Here is a 20,515-nt window from a genome sequence, read left to right as displayed (position 1 = left end):
CAGTTAGCAGCAGTAGCGAAGGAATCGCTCCATTGGGTTCAGTTAACAGCCATCGATCGATCGCTCGGGTTCAGTAATGCGTAGCCTGCAGTGCAATCGCTCGGGTTCAGTTAGAGCCCAACGCCTCGCTCGGGTTCAGTTAGAGCCAACGCCTCACACACACGCGCGTATGTACAAGAGAAACGCGCAGCGCTCCGCCCCGACCTCCCACCATAACCGGCAACTCCCCGAAATTTTCCTCCCCCTCGCTTCTACCATGGTTTTTTCCGTCATGGACGGCCCAAAGAATGTAATGCAGCTGCGTCTCCGGCCCGCCCAGGACGAAAAGCCCATTTTCTGTCATGATTTGTTGTCATAGAAATAGGAGCCCACCACATCTATGATGATACCGGGTTTTGTCACAATTATCGTCATAGATGTGTCATATGTATGACAGAAAAAAAATTCGTTCGGCCCAAAATGTCACGGATGTGTCTTTTTTTGTAGTGTCTCTTCTCAGCAAGCTGGAACTCATGAGTGTTTAGCCTTTCAAGGATATCAGCAGGATCAAGTGACTTGTAATCAGCATGCTCTTGAATCATCAGTGCCAGAGTGTCAAATGAAGAATCGAGCGATCTCAGCAATTTCTTCACCACCTCATGGTCGGTGATATCAGTGGCGCCGAGCGCTTGAAGCTCATTTGAGATATCAGTGAGGCGATCAAAGGTTTGCTGAACATTTTCATTGTCGAGTCTTTTGAAGTGGTTGAAGAGATTGCGAAGAACATCGACAAGAGAGTCACGTTGAGTTGAGACTCCTTCATTTACTTTGGAGAGCCTATCCTAGATAAGCTTAGCAGTTTCCAAAGAACTCACTCTACCATATTGCCCTTTGCTCAGATGACCACATATGATATTCTTCACTTGAGAATCAAGTTGCTTGAATCTCTTCACATCAGCAGCATTCAGGGAAGGTGTGACTGAGGGAACACCATTTTCCACAACATACGAGAGATCGTTATCAATTGCCACAAGATGCATTCACATCTTATTCTTCCAGTAGGGTAGTCCATTCCATCGAAGGTAGGACACCCAACAGAGACCTTGATCATACCTGTGGTCGACATAACTGAAACTCCAGGTGGTTAAACCAAAATCACATAGAACAAGGGAGTACCTTGATCTGATACCAATTGAAAGTGCGTTATATCGACTAGAGGGGGGTGAATAGGCGATTTTTATGAATTCTTCACTGAGGAATTTGCTGGTGAGGAAATTTCTAAATGAAGAACTACTTGCAGCAGAATAAGTACTCAAAAGTAAACATAGCAGAACACACGCATAGTCATCATGATGAAGTGAAGACAAGCACAGAGTACAAAAAGAGTAAACACAGGATAACACAAGATGAAGACGGACAGACTGAAGAAATTGAACTGAGGAAATTGAGAAAGTCTTCAGTCACAGTCTTCAAATAGATATGAACAAGCACACAACAACATAGATGAGGAAATTAAAGAGTTGAGGAAATAGAACTAGTAAGCTTAGTGAAGACAACGATTTGGTAGACGAGTTCCAACTGCTGTCTCAGTTGTACATCTGGTTGGAGCGGCTGAGTATTTAAACTCGAGGACACCCAGTCCCACACACACAGTCCTCACCGTATTCTCCTCGTCCTAAGGCCACACAGACCTCGCCCAATCACTCGTGGTAAGTCTTCGGGTGACTTCCAAACCTTCACAAACTCTGTCACTCGGCGAACCACAATTCCTCTTGGATGCTCTAGACCTTGACGCCTAACCGTTTGGAAGAAGCACAATCTTCAAAGGAAACAAGCGTCGGACCCACGCAAGATCAATCTCTTCAGTGATGCTCAATCACTTTGGGGTTTGTAGGTTTGGGGTTTGGGTTTTCCTCACTTGATGATTTTCGCTCAAAATCCTCGGAGGATGGGTTGCTCTCAAATGACAAGTGTCAGTTTCTCTCGGAGCAGCCAACCAGCTAGTGGTTGTAGGGGGCGGCTATTTATAGCCTAGGGAGCAACCCGACATGATAAGACATAAATGCCCTTGTCTGATATGACCGTTAGGTGGGTAGATATTTTGGGACAGCTGGCGCATAGCACAACAACGGTCGGAATATTTGACTCTCAAATACCTCAGGGCTATCATGTTCCTCACTTTGTAGGCAATCCGCCCTGGCAAATTCCTAACTCCTCAGTCAGAACAAATTCCTCAGAGACCAAAAGAACTTCGTCTCTGTCACTGAAGAATATGACTGAACTGTGCGAGATTTCCAATGGCTTCACTCAAAAGGATTCGTAGGTGTAGGATTTTGAGTTGAGCATCACATGGAAATTTTTCCTTAGTATTCCCTCGACCCCCTTTAAGAGTACGGTGTTTCCTATGACTCAAGAAAGAGAAAATGAAATAGTAAAAACAAGAGTCTTCACGCTTCATGTTCCTCGAATGATTACCAAGTCTTCAAGGTCACACCAATTTATTCACTTTCAAAGTCTTCAGAAAGTCTTTAGTAATCCAAAGTCTTCAGTTGAAGAACTTCATTTTTAGGGGTCGACTTTCTTTGTAAATATCAAACTCCTCATAGACTTATAGACCTGTGTACACTCACAAACGCATCAGTCCCTTAACCTATAAGTCTTCAATACACCAAAATCACTAAGGGGCACTAGATGCACTTACACCGTCGTGCCAGCGTGACGATGCCGGCAGTTGGGCTAAACCCGTTCGACCACCCGGTCGACTTAAACGAGCTCCGGCTTCCTTAACTGGTCTCCTTCTTCACCTATATCTCCGAGGAGCTGAGTCGTCTCCGTGCGATGGTGGGGGCTGAGCTAGAAAAGGAGGGGTTGCGGGCTGCCGTCGCCATTGCCGGGCGAATCCTTTCAGGGGTCCATCACTGGAATCCATTCGTGCCATTGGACGCCATCTTTGACGAGCTGGCTCCCGTCGACCGGGAGTGGGCTCTGCGGACGGTTGCACCCTGCATCACCAATGTCATGCGCCTCGAGAAACAAAGGGACTTCGGTGGTGTTTAGGCGCCCTTTGCATGGGCATGTCCATGTCTCGGTGCAACATGACCATTGGATCAAACTCAGACGGTGCAGATCAGTCACTGTAGCACAAAGCGTGTGGGTGTGTTTGGTTGCATTCTCATCTCAATATAGTTGTTTCCTCTTCGTGTATTTTTGCTAACCTACTAGTGTGGACTCGTGCACCCTTCATGCACACTCCCAAACACCCAAAAGTGGGTCGAGAAGGGAACTTTTGCTCCCATCCCATACACCCTTCATACACCCTGCCTAACACTATTTGTGCTTCATATGGTTCATGTTTCATGGAGTACTGTAGCACCATACTCTCCATGCGCTGTAGACCTAGTTCTGTTAACATTTATCTCACCGTTCATTCTTGACCGGATAGTCGAAAAAGCAGTACATATAGGAGTAGACATGCGCACAACATCATTTGTTATCATCATATCTTACTACACTAGCAACAAGATTGTGTAGTACTGACGTATGAACCACTGCACATGCCTAGTAGTAGGAGCACTGTGTATGTTCAAGTGGATGTCGTGTTTCGCACTCCTCCATCGTAAGAGTGAAAACGCTTGTTGTAATCATTTTTTTTCTTCAGAAAAACGGTGGACATGCTCTACCGTGCAGATCCTCCTCCAACCATGCACTAAATTACTCACTTTCGCCGATGTGTGGGATAGCCAGCACCTGGGTCCACCAGCCATGCACTAAATTACTTCGTAGTAGAGTGACGGTAGACTACCCCGATCGAAGCACTGCAGTAATGCCCAATGAGCCGTCAAATCACAAAACCCCCTCCTTTCCAGCAGTAAGTTGGATGGACGAAGAAACCATCATTTCACTCTTCTATCTCAGCTTCCTCTCTAGAAGAAAACCCCCACTCGCTTCGCTTCTCCATCATCTCGTTCCTCCTTTCACTCTTCTCTCTTAGCTTCCTCTCTTGGATGGACGCTGGAGCACCGACCGACATGATGTCTATGGCTCTGGCCAAAACCGTCCAGGCTCATGGTACGAAGAAGCGCAAGCACCCCACCGAGACTACCGCAGACAAGTTCAAAGCCATCGCCCTGTCCAAGCCCCCCTCTCTGGGATCCCTCATTAAGCAAGTCCAGGTAATGTCTCTTGTTGACGATCTTTTTCTCGATCTTGATCGTGTTTTTTCATCTAACATGTAGTACTAGTACTGGTAGTACAACTTTCTGGGTGATCTTGCATGTGATTTTAGTGTGCCAAATGACGGTTCTAAATTCCTCTTTTGACCAAAACATGCGAGAGGTTTACACTGATTTCTTATAGATTACTTTCAACTACTCCCTCTGTCCCAAATTTCTTGTCTTAGATTTGTCTAGATATGGATGTATCTAATACTAAAATGTGACTTGATACATCCGTATCTAGACAAATCTAAGACAAGAACTTTGGGATAGAGGGAGTACTTTATGAACATCAATGCTACCTTTTAAGAGGGTATATTTGCCTCAGTAACATCTGTTATGGATATTGCAAGTAATCCCTCTGCTCTCATGCCTTTGAAGACTGTTCTAATGTCTTTGTTCACTCATTTCTTTGCGTATATGTAGTCATATATGGAGTATAATATCGAAAATCATCTTAAATTTCTGAACGGAGGTAGTAATAAAATATGGTTTCTGTTTGAATTAGAACCAGGTCCGCGGTGGATATGAAGTTCTCAAAGTCATGCCATGTGAACTGGAACACCTGGGGATGAGTTCTACTGCTAAACTATCCAGCTATTGTGTCCTTGTCGCCACGTGTCCTGAACTAGTGTTTTCCTATAGCATTGTTGTCAGGCGTGTTCTCGAGGCTGTACTTGACCACAACAATTTCCTGGATGTGCCTTTGATTACGAAGGTTGTGGTTCTTGTAAAGCTTCCCAACAAATCTGATGCGGCCTTTCTTCATCATCATGTTTATGAGTGGACAGACCACTCTGTTAGGTTCTCCAAGGTTGACAAGATGGTGATGGTGCATGTAGACATCTCTCATGAAGTCCATGGCCTAGTCAGTTATGCGGGGTTCATCCTGTAGGTCGATGGCAAGAAATAGTCTGCAGAGTTTAATTAGTGCAACTTTGGTTGTTTGTAGTAAGTACTATTGTTCAGTACTTGATTTGTGTTTGTGAACCCTGTATTGTTTATTAGTACTGCCGCTTTTGGTGTGTGGTCAGTCCTGAGAACGGTCTATGTTAATGTATATCCACTCAATTCAGTATGTACATTTTGAAGTATCCAGATCATCTTTTTTGTGAGGACAGTTTATCAATTATGGTTACACTCCAATATCTGTATGCATTGCAGGGTTTATCGCACCCACCAGGATGTCCAGTCCCATGGAAGTTTGGTCCATACGATTTGTCACGACCTTTGGACTGTCCTGCCTGTGGGAGTAGGCGGGGCCCCTGCATACCACCCGTAGTTGGACAATCAATCTTTTGCTTAGTACTTCAACATAGTGATTTCCTGGTAAGGATTCACTCATGTCACATCAAGTAAATCTTATTGATTTACTGTCTAAATGTTATTGACTTAATGTCATGTTTTCTTTCTTATCCTGCAATTTTACGATGCAAGTTTTGCCATGTGACATTCATCACAGAATAAACCGTTTGGTTTGCTCTACGATGGCTATTTTAGCAGGTTTCACTTCTTATGTCGTGTCAGTAACGAAGGCATTGTCCATCACTTATATTACTGGAAAAAATTGGATCAGTCTGTTGTCTGAGTACAAGCTGAATCCCTATGATGAACTGTAGTTTGGTTTAACAAAAATGCCACAATTAGTCCTGCTCGCGTTTAAAAGAAATGAAGAAAAAAACTGGATCACGATCACGGATCCTAGTCAAGTTAGAAAGTTGATCATAGCAGACCAGACACGATCGCCGCTGTCTCGCACATCGGTACCACCTTCAGCAACGGATCGAGCACCGGCAGTTGCTCTAGCACTGGCAGCGGCAGTAGCTTAGTCTGATCCAGCTGTGGATTGGGCACCGATCGCGTCAGCAGATCAGTCTGATCTATCGAGGATCGGGCATCGACACCGGCACCTGCTCCGACACCGCCACCAGCTCTACAAGGAGTACCATTTCCGGCAGCAGCAGCGGCTTCGGCACCTGCACCAACACCTGCACTTGCATTTGCTCTGTCCCGTGCAGCGGCAACCGAACGAGCAGTTGCACCGGCAACAGACTGGGCTGTAGTTTGCACTTCATATACCAAAGTCCTTACAAAAACCGACATGTCCACCTTCTTGGTAAGCATTGGTCGCCCAAGTGCTTCGTTCTTTTTTCTTTCCATGTTGTTTCACATGATTCACTATGTTGATCTAATTGTTTGGGTACGTCTTCCTGTTTGCAAACAAAGAATTCCTAGACCAACGAGGGAGTCGTTCAACAATCTGGGCGACTGCGACCAAGTTTCTCTTACCATGTGCAGCCTTGGTGTGAATGAACCTGCTCAATATACCATAAGTACAAAGGATGGTCGCATGATGATTGATGCTAAAGGATGGTCATGGTTCAAATCTAAATCATATCTTGCGATAGGGGATGATGTCAAAATCGAATTTTCTCGGCAAGGAGAGCTGGTCTAAATCAAATTTGAAATTCTTCAGTAGCAGCACGCAAGTGCCGAACTGATCTATCCTCCTAGAGATTTTGATGTAATAATCTGGCATGGTGAAACAAGTGTCTTGTGTGTATAAGTAGTACGACAGTATTATTTATCACATGGTATATCGTTGATAGAAATGCAACTCTCATTGCTAGTTAGGAACTGTCGTTTGATTTCATTCCAGCAGCTGCCGTGCTTTATTCAGTTTTGTGTATTCGCCTTGTGACAGCATCTAAAATGAGCGCCGTACCGATCGCTTGCAATATGAAAAGTGCTAAGGTAGAACACATGAGCCCCCAAACATGCAGGGTGGGCCTGCGGCCCAAAGTCCAGAACCGTGAGCCCGTCTGAGTATTCTATTCTCAGCTGAACCACCATAAAAAAGTTGAACCCCATAATGCCCGTGGGTTGCACATAACATCAAGACGCATTTGTATGAGTATTTTATCTTCTGAGAGAAAAGGATGAACGAGGGAAGGCCTTATTTGCAAATGTGGAGAGGTGTGTGGGTACCTTTTTGCAAAATTGCCATAGTTTCCTTCCTATCCGTCAGATATAAATCGGACAGCCTATATTGCAGGATGGCAGACACACCATCATCACCAACTCGTCTATACTGTGTTAAAAACAACTCTGTTTTTTGTAATTATATATGTTATATATATTCCCCTTGATTTTTCTTATGTATAAAGTTGTGATATAAAAGATTTGTATATTTCTTTACAGAGAGAGTATCTCTCTGTCAAAAATATATTTATGTGTAACTAGTTACTCCTATCTTTCTACTTCCTTTCGCTGATATGTGGGGCAACCGGCAACGGAGTCATGTTCCATATGCACAAATTAGAGTGCACAACTGCATGGTAGACACACCCCGGTCGTAGCGCTGCAGTAATGCCCATTGAACCGTCAAATCACAACCCCCCCTTTCTAGCTTTAGCAGTAAGGTGGACAGACGAAGCGGCAATATTTCACTGGACATGAATCCCCTTCTCCCTCGTGTGCTTGTTCAGAGAAAACCCCCTCTCGGCGATTGCATAGGGTTTTCTCATTGAGAACCAGGTACGAATTCTTCACCCATCCCCGATAAATCCAAGTCGCTTGGTCGCAGGTAATCCTAGGATGGTAGCCGCCGCTGTTGATGCATTTTTCTTCCTACTGAATCTAGTGTGTTTCATTTGTAGTGTCCAAAGTGCGAGGACCCTACAGGTTTCTACGCCCTCGGCGAGACGCCACACTTATTTCTTCTCATCCTAACATAGGATTTTAAAACACGCACAATATGTTCCTAGAATCCTCTTTTCTATCCAGGAGGGTGGGTTTTTTTTGAACATGCTGTCGACTAATTTGGAAATTTGGATTGCTATATTTGGATGAAAGGTACTACTAGTACAATTGTCAACACTGACGTGAAGGAGGAAGTTATTTCTAGATTTGGATAGGGAATACATTGTGATCTCATATTATTTTTCCTGCAGTGCATTATTTGCTCTGCCAGAACACATGTACTCAAGATGCTCGGACTTGCCATAACTGAATACACTAGTTTAATGGTCACAGTGAAGAAAAGCCATGGATATAAGTTCCGAGTTGGGTTCATGAACCAGGAAGATTGCCGCTTTTTTATGGCTGAACTTGGATAAACTTTCTCAAGTGTTACGGACTGAAAGTTCGCGCAAGAATGTTGATGGAAATAGGAGAACCTGGTCTCATCTTCACTGCAATCTTCCACCCCGACGTCGTTCCAATTGTTCATCCATGTTAGTTTTGTATCTGGTTCTTGCTTGTTGCCTCGATTACTTCTTAATCCACCTATTCTTTCTAACTAATCACAATTTAACTTTAGAAGTAGCAACGAATCTCTCACGAAGATGCTACTTCAAACTAATATTTTCTTATAATTGGTGGCACGTGTAGGTTTTTTCAGAGTTAAGCAGGCCGCTCCTTTGTTATTCTATAGTAACTCAGCTGTTACTGATGGCACTGAAGTTGACTGGGACGACATCCACAAGTTCCTACACTTTATTGATCGTCTTGAGGTCCTTGTGGGGTGTTTAAATGGTGGAAGGCCATGTGGGATATGCGTGCCACTGCTGCACTCGTTGAAAAGGTCCAGCTGTGTTGAGAAACTTATGGTACGAGCTGTTTTCTGTTATATATGTTGTTCATAAACTATTGCTTATACACAGTTTTACAGTTGTGATCTTCTTGAAACAGAAACTGCCCAGTTCTATTGTTCCTATACAGATGCCTGACCATGGTCGGGTCAGACTTGTGCTTGGTCACAACATGATGTTTATGTCGACCTACTCCATTCCCCTTGAAGGTGAAAAGAAACTTATTCATGGGTGGTCTCAAATAATGAAGGCTCGTCCATCTTGGGGAATAGGACAGAAGATTATGTTCATGCTTTTCCATGGCTCTAAAACGAATATCCTGTTTATTGATCACATTGCGAGATGAAGCCGCTTTCAGAAGGTTGTGGATGCGTGGGGTGGCGCCTGGGCCTTGTCCTGGGGCTTGGTGGCCTCACCCTTGGTTAACTGTAGGAAAAGTAGCACTGTTCGAGGCGTGCTTTGTACGGTTGAACCTGTATAAGTACTCATACTACTTTCAGCTTTGGTTGTTAAGTGCCCCTGCTGGTTTCAGGTAAGGTTGTTAAGTACTCCTGCTACTTTTACAGTCTGTCATGTTTCTTTAGTCCTGTCTTCCTCCAGCCGTCAAAACCAAACCAGCGTCGGTGGGGCCGCCTGCTTCCGCCTCCCATGGCTGGCTGCGCCTCAGCGCATGCATCGCCGCCCCACCATCTCCTAAATCATTAATGCCGACGTCCTCCACGTGCTTTGGTGCGCTCACCGTGGTGCCGCCCTCTCGCGTTGTCAACATGGTCAACAAACAACAGGAATCGGCAGAAGTACGTGGAGAGGATGACAGTAGGGGCCCACCATGTCAGCATATGGAAAAATTAAATGCTTCCTCCTAGTGTTTTCCTGACATCCGGGACCCACGACATTGTGAGCGTATATAGTCAATAGACAAGAGAATAGCACAAGATTGGCTGACACAAAGGACGTAGCTGCTTGAGCAGTATTTTTTTTGTTATTGTTGAGACGGAGCAGGGTTTGAACTATGCTGTGGCCCGTCTAGCCCAGGCTTATATTTTATGTTCACCATGTGACCAGCCCAGCTATTTTTTGTTTGTAAAAATGAGCCTAGTTTATTTTTTCTGAAGAGTACCCAATCCATGCCTACTTATTTTTCTACGCCCTGATTGGCTGCAACTCTTTCAAGACGCCTGCAAATCTTGAAAGTAATATGAAATGGGTTGTAAATATAAAAACAGATGACAAATAGGCAGTTACTTTATAATTTCTGAATTTTTTCACATTTTGAGATTCCTATTTCACTGGGCATTAACCTAATTTAAATATATCTTCAAACTACTTTAAATCTGGCTTGACATTTCGGTATTAAAAATAGTTTGGAACCCACAAAAATATGCGAAATTGGCCCTGGCGAACCAAAAAAACGACTGCAATAAATTGCATAAGAAGTTGCAATGAGCTATATAGAAGTTAATAAAAAAAAAGAGGGAGTGGTCTGACTTGTGGGCCTGTTAAGTTGACGCGTATGCAAGATTTTTTTAGTTATTATATACGTCAACAAATGATTCTAGTAGACGTATCCATTGGATATCAATCCTACGGCCATCGTGTTTCTTCAATCTCTGATCTTCTTGCTCTAGCCGCCAAAGCAGCCGGCGGGACTGCCTGCTAATGCCTCCCGTACCATAAGCTAATGCCTCTCGCGCAGGCCTCAGCGCCCCCTACTTCTCCCACCGCTGGCTAGGGCATCCCTCTACTCACCCGCACCCCATGTTATTCTGCGGCGACGGCAGCCTCACACCGCAGCCGAACCAGTGAACCCTCGTACTCCTCTCCGCGCGGGCTTCCACTGTCGCGTCTTCCCTGGCTCCGCGTCGTCCCCTTCCTAGGCCTCGTCGTCGTCCACCGCCGTGGTGCTCTCGGCGGCATGGTCAATGTGGTCAACGACCAACTTCCATCGGAAGAGTACTGTACATGGAGAGGCTGACAGCTGGGTCCACGGCAGTCGCAAGGAAGTGCCTCCTTACTACGCGCAAAATAATTATTCCTCCACCTGACAACAAGGACCCACCGGACGGGCTACCAGTATTTCACGAGAAAAAATTTCCCCCTGGCTGCTGGGACCCACCGGACGGGCCACCGTATTTTGTGAAAAAAACGTTCCCCCGCTGTCAGGTCGGACCCACCGGAAGTGATTCCGTATTACGCACAAAAAAAATGAATACCACCCTGCTAGCTACAACCCACCTTGGTGGGTGAATGACTTGTGGGCCTACTAAGTTAACTGGGACGGAGGCCTTTGTCAACTTTAGTCAATATGAACGATTCTAGCTCCAGTGACCGTACGATGTCCATCCAATTGCCGTAGTGCTTGTTCAACCTCTGGTCTTCTTGCTCCAGGCGCCCAAAGCAGCGCCGGTCGTGACCGGTTGTGATGCCGCGGAGGCCTCACTGCCCCCTACTACTCCCACCGCTGGCGAGGCCATCCCTCTACTCACCCCCAGCCCGTGTTATTCTGTGGCGACGGCAGCCTCACACCGCAGCCGAACCAGTGAACCCTCATACTCCTCTACGCGTGGGCATCCACTGTCGTGTCTTCCCCGGCTCCGCGTCATCCCCTTTCTAGGCCTCCCCGTCGTCCACCGCCCTGGTGTTCTCGGCACGGCGTGGTCAACATGGTCAAGGAATGACTTCCATCATACGTGGACTGTACATGGAGATGTTGACAGCTGGGTCCACGGCCACAGCAAGGAAGTGCCTCCTTATTACGCAGAAAATAATGATTCCTCCACCTAATAGCAGGGACCCACCGGACGGGCCACCGTATTTCACGAAAAAAATGTTTCCCCCTGACTGTTGGGACCCACCAGCTACATCTTCGCACGCAAGGAAGTGCGTCCAGGCAAAAAAAAACCATTCGCCCCCCTGACTGCTGGGACCCACCAGCTACATCTTCGCACACAAGGAAGTGCCTGACAGTCGGGACCCACCTAGTCGAAGCGTACATAGCGTTGTCATTCTGGTCATGAACGTGTACGTACATATGCTATGTCTTGAGCTTGCGTTGGTTTTCCTTGAAGAGGAAAGGGTGATGCAGCAGAGTAGCGTAAGTATTTCCCTCAGTTTTCGAGAACCAAGGTATCAATCTAGTAGGAGGCTCCTCAAAAGTCCCATGCACCTACACAAACAAACCAAGAACTCGCAACCAACACAATAAAGTGGTTGTCAATCCCTTCACGGCCACTTGCGAAAGTGAGATCTGATAGAGATAGTATGATAAGATAAATATATTTTTGGTATTTTATAATATAGATGCAAAAAGTAAAGATGCAAACAAAAGTCAATTGGAAGCAAATATGATAAGAGATAGACCCGGGAGCCATAGGTTTCACTAGAGGCTTCTCTCGAGATAGCATAAGTATTACGGTGGGAGAACAAATTACTGTCGAGCAATTGGTAGAAAAGCGAATAATTATGAGATTATCTAGGCATGATCATGTATATAGGCATCACGTCCGCAACAAGTAGACCGACTCCTGCTTGCATCTACTACTATTATTTCACACATCGACCGACTCCTACCTGCATCTAGAGTATTAAGTTTATAAGAACAGAGTAATGCCTTAAGCAAGATGACATGGTGTAGAGGTATAAACTCAAGCAATATGATATAAACCATCTAGCTAATAACATCAAATAGATCTCCACAAGAGAGGGGGAGAACATTGTATTGAGATCCAAAAAGGGAGAAGAAGCCATCTAGCTAATAACTATGGACCCGTAGGTCTGTGGTAAACTACTCACAACTCATCAGAATGGCTATGGTGTTGATGTAGAAGCCCTCCATGGTCGATTCCCCCTCCGGCAGAGTGCTGGCGAAGGCTCCAAGATGAGATCTCGCGGATACAAAAGGTTACGGCGGTGGAAATTTTGTTTCGGGTGCTCGCTGGATGTTTTCGGGGTACGCAGGCTTATATAGGAGGAAAAAGTACGTCGGTGGCCTCCCGAGGGGCCCACGAGACAGGGGGCTCGCCCTATAGGTGGGGGGCGCCCTCCTACCTCGTGGCCGCCTCGGCTTCTTCTTGACTTGCACTCCAAGTCCTCTGGATCACGTTTGTTCCAACAATCACACCTTCGAAGGTTTCATTCCGTTTGGACTCCGATTGATATTCCTTTTCTTCGAAATACTGAAATGGGCAAAAAAGCAGCAATACGGGCTAGGCCTCCGCTTAGTAGGTTAGTCCCAAAAATGATATAAATGTATAAAATAAAGCCCATAAACATCCAAAAGGGGTAATATAATATCATGGAACAACCAAAAATTATAGATACGTTGGAGACCTATCAAGCATCCCCAAGCTTAATTCCTGCTCGTCCTCGAGTAGGTAAATGATAAAAGGAGAAATTTTGATGTGGAATGCTACCTAGCATAATTCTCAATGTAAATTTCTTTATTGTGGCATGAATGTTCAGATCCAAATGATTCAAAATTAAAGTTCATATTGATGAAAGAAATAGTAACACTTCAAGCATACTAATCAAAGCAATCATGTCTTCTCAAAATAACATGGCAAAAGAAAGTTCATCCCTACAAAATCATATAGTTAGGCTATGGTTCATTTTCAAAGATGTTCCCAACTTCTATACCCCTGATGACAAGCCAAGCAATTGTTTCATACTTAAATAATCTCAAACTTTTTCAACCATCACGCAATACATAAGCGCGAGCCATGGATATAGCACTATGGGTGGAATAGAATATGATGATGGGGATTGTGTGGATAAGACAAAAAAAGAAAGTCTCACATTGACGAGGATAATCAATGGGCTATGGAGATGCCCATCAATTGATGTCAACATGAAGAGTAGGGATTGCCATGCAACGGATGCACTAGAGCTATAAATGAATGCTCAACAAAAGAATACTAGTGGGTGTGCATCCAACTTGCTTGCTCACGAAGACCTAGGGCATTTGAGGAAGCCCATCGTAGGAATATACAAGCCAAGTTCTATAATGAAAAATTCCCACTAGTATGAAAAAGGCAACTTATGAAACTCACTATATGAAAAACATGGTGCTACATTGAAGCACAAAACATGAGACTCACTACATGAAGAACAAGGTGCTACTTTGAAGCACAAGTGTGGAAAAAGAGATAGTAACATTGCCCTTTTTATTTATTTTCTTTTTTCTTTTTTTTTTCTTTTTTTCCTTTTTTTGAGCCTTTTTTCTTTTTTTTTCTTTTGGCCTTTTTTTCTTTTTTTTCTTTGGGCAATGCTCTAATAATGATGATCATCACACTTTCATTGATTACAACATATGAATTACAACTCGAAACTAGAACAAGATATGACTCTATATGAATGCCTCCGGCGGTGTACCGGGATGGTGCAATGAATCAAGAGTGACATGTATGAAAAATAATGCATGGTGGCTTTGCCACACATACGATGTCAACTACATGATCATGCAATGGCAATATGACAAAAGTAATGTATGTCATGATGATGATAAACGGAACGGTGGAAAGTTGCATGGCAATATGTCTCGGAATGGCTATGGAAATGCCACAATAGGTAGGTATGGTGGCTGTTTTGAGGAAGATATAAGGAGGTTTATGTGTGATAGAGTGTATCGTATCACGGGGTGTGAATGCACCGGCGAAGTTTGCACCAACTCTCAAGGTGAGAAAGGGCAATGCACGGTAACGAAGAGGCTAGCAATGGTGGAAAGGTAAAAGTGTGTATAATCCATGGACTCAATATTAGTAAAAAGAACTCATATACTTATTGCAAAAATTTAGAAGTCATCAAAAATCAAGTACTACACGCATGCTCCTAGGGGGATAGATTGGTAAGAAAAGACCATCTCGCGTCCCCCACCGCCACTCATAAGGATGCACAAGCCAGGTACACTTCATGTTTCAAATTTGTTACACAACTTTAACCATACGTGCATGCTACGGGACTTGCTAACTTCAACACAAGCATTCTTTAAATTCATAATCACCCAACTAGCATGACTTTAATATCACTACCTCCATATCTCAAAACAATTATCAAGTATCAAATTGATCATAGCATCCAATTCACTTCCTATGATAGTTTTTATTATACCCAACTTGGATGCCTACCATTCTAGGACCAATTTTGTAACCATAGAAAATACCATGATGTTCTAAAAGACTCTCAGAAAGATATAAGTGAAGCATGAGAGACTAGCAATTTCTATAAAATGAAGCCACCGCCATGCTCTAAAAGATATAAGTGAAGCACTAGAGAAAAAACTATCAAGCTCAAAAGATATAAGTGAAGCACATAGAAAATTCTAGCAAATTCTAATCAAATAGGCTTCTCCCAACAATTGTGTACAGCAAGGATGATTGTGGTAAACTAAAAGGAAAAGACTAATATAATACACGATGCACCAAGCAAAACACATATCATGTGGCGAATAAAAATATAGCTCCAAGTAAAGTTACCAATGAACGAAGACGAAAGAGGGGATGCCTTCCCGGGGCATCCCCAAGCTTAGGCTTTTGGCTGTCCTTGAATATCTTGGGGTGCATTGGGCTTCCCCAAGCTTAGGCTCTTGCCACTCCTTATTCCATAGTCCATAAATGCTTTACCCAAAACTTGAAAACTTCACAACACAAAACTCAACAGGAAATCTTATAAGCTCCGTTAGTGAAAGAAAAAAAACCAACACATAATGTACTGTAATGAACTAATTATTTATTTATTTTCGTGTTAAACCTACTGTATTCCAACTTCTATATGGTTTATAAACTATTTTACTAGCCATAGATGCATCAAAATAAGCAAACAACAGACGAAAAACAGAATCTGTCAAAAACAGAACAGTCTGTAGCAATCTGTAACTAACGCAAACTTATGTAACTCTAAAAATCTTACCAAAACAGTACTTACTGTAAAATTTGTTTATTGATCAGCAGCAAAAAGAATCATTGCCAAAGCAGGTTTCTGTGATTTATTGATTTTTTTCTCGTGAGCGCAAAGTTTCTGTTTTTCAGCAGAATCATATCAACTATCATCATAGTTTATCCTATAGGTTGTACTTGTCACAACCACTAATTAAAAGATAAAAACACATCTAAACAGAAAGTAGATGCAAGATTTATTACTAAATGGGAGGAAAAGCAAAAACACAAAGAAAATTGGGTTGCCTCCCAACTAGCGCTATCGTTTAATGCCCCTAGCTAGGCATAAAAGCGAAGATAGATCTAAGTAGTGCCATCTTTGGCACTAAATTCATATGTAGCCCGCATGATGGATTCATAAGGTAATTTGACTTTCTTTATTGGAAAGTGCTCCATGCCTTTCTTTAATGGAAATTGGATTCCAATATTCCCTTCCTTCATATCAATAATCGCGCCAATCGTTCTAAGGAAAGGTCTACCAAGAATAATAGGGCAAGAAAGATTGCAATCTATATCAAGAAAGATAAAATCTACGGGCACCAAATTTCTATTTGCAACAATGAGAACATCATTGATTCTTCACATTGGCTTTTTAATGGTGGAATCTGCAAGGTGCAAATTTAAAGAGCAATCATCAAGATCTTGGAAACCTAGAACATCACATAAAGTTTTCAGAATCGTGGAAACACTAGCACCCAAATCACATAAAGAAAAACACTCATGATCTTTAATTCTAATCTTTATAGTAGGTTCCCACTCATCATTAAGTTTTCTAGGTATAGAAACTTCCAAACTAAGTTTTTCATCATAAGATTGCAACAAGGCATCAACGATATGTTTGGTAAAAGCTTTATTTTGACTATAAGCATGAGGAGAATTAACAACCGATTGCAACAAGGAAATACAACCTTCTAAAGAACAATTATTGTCGGCGTTCTGGGAACGGGGGTCCCCAGACTTGCCTGCCTGCGGCCTGTGGCGTTGCTCAAGGGGCGGCCCGGCATGGCCCATCTTCGACACCGCGAGCTCAAGACCCTCGCGAGGGGCCAAGCCTCGCGGGGCGGACGACAGGAGGCTTCCTCAGGCCCGGCCTCCTCAGGCTGGCTCGCGAGGAGGCGGAGAGATCAAGGCAGGGTACCTCGCGAGGTGTCCATGATGCAAGCCATGATGACCGAGGGCGCCAGGCGGGCGCCAGCCCGCACAGCGTCCTTCTTTCCTCTTCAGTGCAAAGGGAGCAAGCGCAGGCGAGAGCATCAAGCAAAGGCATCCATTTCGGTGCCACAAGACCAAGACCGTCGCAACGGCGGGAAGGGAGTCATCGTGGAGCCCAGGAAGACGTCACCACCAGAGCCTTTGACAGGCGAGGACCAACTTTAGTCAGGATAAGTGTACTGGATGTTCCCCTTCAAAATGGCCAATTGTTGGCGCCCTTCCCGCTCAATAATTGGGAAGAGGCCCAGGGCCCTTGCCCATAAATAGGACTAGCCACTCTCAAGGCAGGGGGGTCGACAAATCGAACCTTAGCCAGAAGCACGAATGCAAGAACAGAGCCTCGCGAGGCTGTTCTTCCTTGTATTATTCATCATCAGCCCAAGAGGCAATCCACCACACCACACACTGGAGTAGGGTATTACACCACAATGGTGGCCTGAACCAGTATAAACTCTGTGTCTCTTGTGTTGTTCCTTTGACTGCTTAAGATCCTAGCAAGGCGGTGAGGCGTAGGTAGGTAGAGGGTCAAATCTCCGCGCGCACCCCAGTGTTCGAATCTAGAGGGTCTGCCAGAACCCCAAATCCGACATTTGGCGCGCCAGGTAGGGGTGTGCCGGAGCTTCTCCTTCCGCCAACCCGCTCTCTGCCGACACCACGACTTGCCCTGCGATGAGCAGTGCGCCGTCCGCCCCGGTCGTCGCGGCCCTCCTGGGCGGCTCACAGGCGCCACCTTCGGGCCGCCACGTCAAGCCATTCGTCCGCCAGGTCGGCGCCGTTTCCATGCGGCAAGGGGCTCCCCCAGGTCGGTCGGCGCCCAAGGCCGATCTGGCCTTCAGCTCAAAGGACCACCCCTCCAATTCAGCCTACTCAGGCACGCTCCCGATGCTGTGCACTCCCACCATCTGCCAGGTGGCTTTCACCAGGACGCTCATCGATAGTGGCTCGGGCCTCAGCGTGCTCTCGATTGAAGCCTTCAGCCTCCTCCACATACCACCGGAGCGGCTTCGGCCCAGCCGGCCCTTCTTGGGCGTCAGGGGCGGGGCCTCTAGCTCCCTGGGGCAGATCCGTCTCCCAGTAACCTTCGGCACCTACGACAACTTCCGCACAGAGCTAATCGACATCAACATCGCCCCCATCGGCCTCCCATACAACGCCATCCTCGGCTACCCGGCGCTGGCCCGGTTCATGGCTGCGACTCACCCGGCGTACAACCTCATGAAAATGCCTGGGAGCAGCAGCGTCCTCACCGTGTGCGGAGACACCGGGGATTCGCTGCAAGTGCTCAAGCTAGCCTTCAAGACGGCGCAGCCCGTCGACTCGGATGCCCCTGAGCCTAAGGGGGCTGCGCCGGCCAAGAAGAAGCAGTTGTTCACCCAAGACAAGGCGGAAACCAAGCAGATGCTGGTTGACGAGGACGGATCTACTGACGCCACCTTCACCATAGGCGCCAACCTCGAGCCCGAGCAGGAGGAGGCCCTGGTCAAGTTCATGCGCACGAACAAGAAGGTATTCGCATGGGAGCCCGATCAGCTGGCGGGGATCCCAATGGGTGTAATCGAGCACCACCTCAATGTGTGCCCCAATGTACGACCTGTGAAGCAGAAGGCAAGCCGGCAGTCCACGGAAAAGCAGGCTTTCATCGTCCAAGAGACCCGCAAGTTGGAAGCTGCAGGAGTCATTCGCGATGTCCGGTACCCAGATTGGTTGGCCAACCCAGTCGTTGTACCGAAGAAAGGAGGGAAGGAACGTATGTGCGTCGACTTCACCAATCTCAACAAAGCTTGCCCGCAAGATCCGTTCCCGCTCCCCCGCATCGACCAGATCGTTGACTCCACCGCCGAGTGCGACCTGTTGTGTTTCTTGGATGCCTTCTCTGGGTATCAACAGATCAAGATGGCGGTGGAAATGTGGAAAAAACGGCCTTTCTAACCCCGTGCGGGGTGTACTGCTACACGTGCATGCCGTTCGGGTTGCATAATGCAGGGGCGACCTTCCAGCGGCTGATGCACATCGCCTTGGGCCCACAACTCAGGAAAAACATTGAGGCTTACATCGATGATATTGTGGTAAAGTCTCGCGAGGCAAAGACCCTGGTACAAGACCTAGAGGAAACCTTCGCGAGCCTCAACGCCATGAGCCTGCGGCCCAACCCAGAGAAGTGCGTGGTTGGGGTCCCCTCAGGCAAGCTATTGGGCTTCCTCGTGTCTCACCGGGTCATCGAGGCTAACCCGGAAAAGGTCCAAGCGGTCGAGGACATCAGCCCGCCAAAGACTCTCAGAGAAATGCAGAAGCTCACTGGGCGCGTGACAGCGCTGGGATGCTTCATCTCCAAGCTGGGAGAGCGAGCGCTGCCTTTCTTCCAGCTAATGAAGAAAAAGGGACCCTTTGAATGGACTGAAGAGGCAGACAAGGCGTTCCAAGACCTTAAGAGGTACCTAACCAGCCCTCCGGTAATGGTGGCCCCGCGTCCTCTGGAGCCCCTGGTGCTTTACCTTGCAACCACCCCCTACTCCGCCAGCGCAGCTTTGGTGGCGGTTAGGGAGGAGCGTCGGAACAAGGCCACGGCATTCGCCCGGGTCGGGGCGGAACGTGAACAAGAAAGACCCGCAGAGACTACCACCGCAGCCGAGAAGGACCAACCGCTGTTGGGGAACGCGCTCGAGACAGCGGGAACACCTCCCCCTAGCGACCAGCCGCTGGGGGCTCCCCTACCTTAGGAGGCGCCGTGGTCTCCGGAGGGCTCCATCGACACCAGCACTCCCAACCAAGTTGAACATCCTGTGTACTTCATTAGCATAGTGTTGCGGGACGCAAGGGCAGGGTACCCCATGCCTCAGAAACTTCTCCTCGTACTATTGGTGGCCTCGTGCAAGCTGCGACATTATTTTCAGGGCCACCCCATCAAGGTTGTCTCAGCATACCCTTTGGAGAGGGTGCTCAGGAGCCCCAACTCAGTTGTAAGAGTCGCTGAGTGGAACATTGAACTGCAAGCGTTTCAGCTCGAATTCAGCACAACCAGAGTCATCAAGGGGGCCGCCTTGGCAGATTTCGTAGCAGAGTGGACAGAGGCGCCGGGCCTAAAGGCTGGTGAGGATCGATCCCTCTCCCCGGGGAGCAAGGGGCCGGACGGTTGGGTCATGTACTTCGATGGGGCGTTCTCCAGGCACGGCGCGGGGGCTGGAGTGGTGCTTATATCTCCTATCCAAGACAATCTCTACTACGCCGTGCAGCTCTGTTTCCAACACGGGGAAAAGGTCTTGTCACGCCCAATATGCGATACTATCCTAAAGAGGCTCGAAGGTCCCACCAAGGATAGAACCGCATATTGAAACGCTTTTGCAAGGTGGATATCATTACATCAACATTACATAATAGATGGGGATACATACATAAGGCATACAATGCCACACGAATACAACATTACAATACATAAGAGCGTCATCCGTCTACGGATGAATCACAAACTAAAACTCAAACGACATCCACCCTGCTAGCCCAGGCTGCCGACCTGGAACCTATCCCCTGATCGAAGAAGAAGCAGAAGAAGAACTCAACGCAAGCAAGCATCGCTCTCGCGTCATGATCATCG

Source organism: Triticum dicoccoides, chromosome 2B (assembly GCF_002162155.2).
Source record: "Triticum dicoccoides isolate Atlit2015 ecotype Zavitan chromosome 2B, WEW_v2.0, whole genome shotgun sequence".
Classification (NCBI taxonomy): Eukaryota; Viridiplantae; Streptophyta; class Magnoliopsida; order Poales; family Poaceae; genus Triticum; species Triticum dicoccoides.
Note: the sequence above shows the minus strand (reverse complement) of the source record.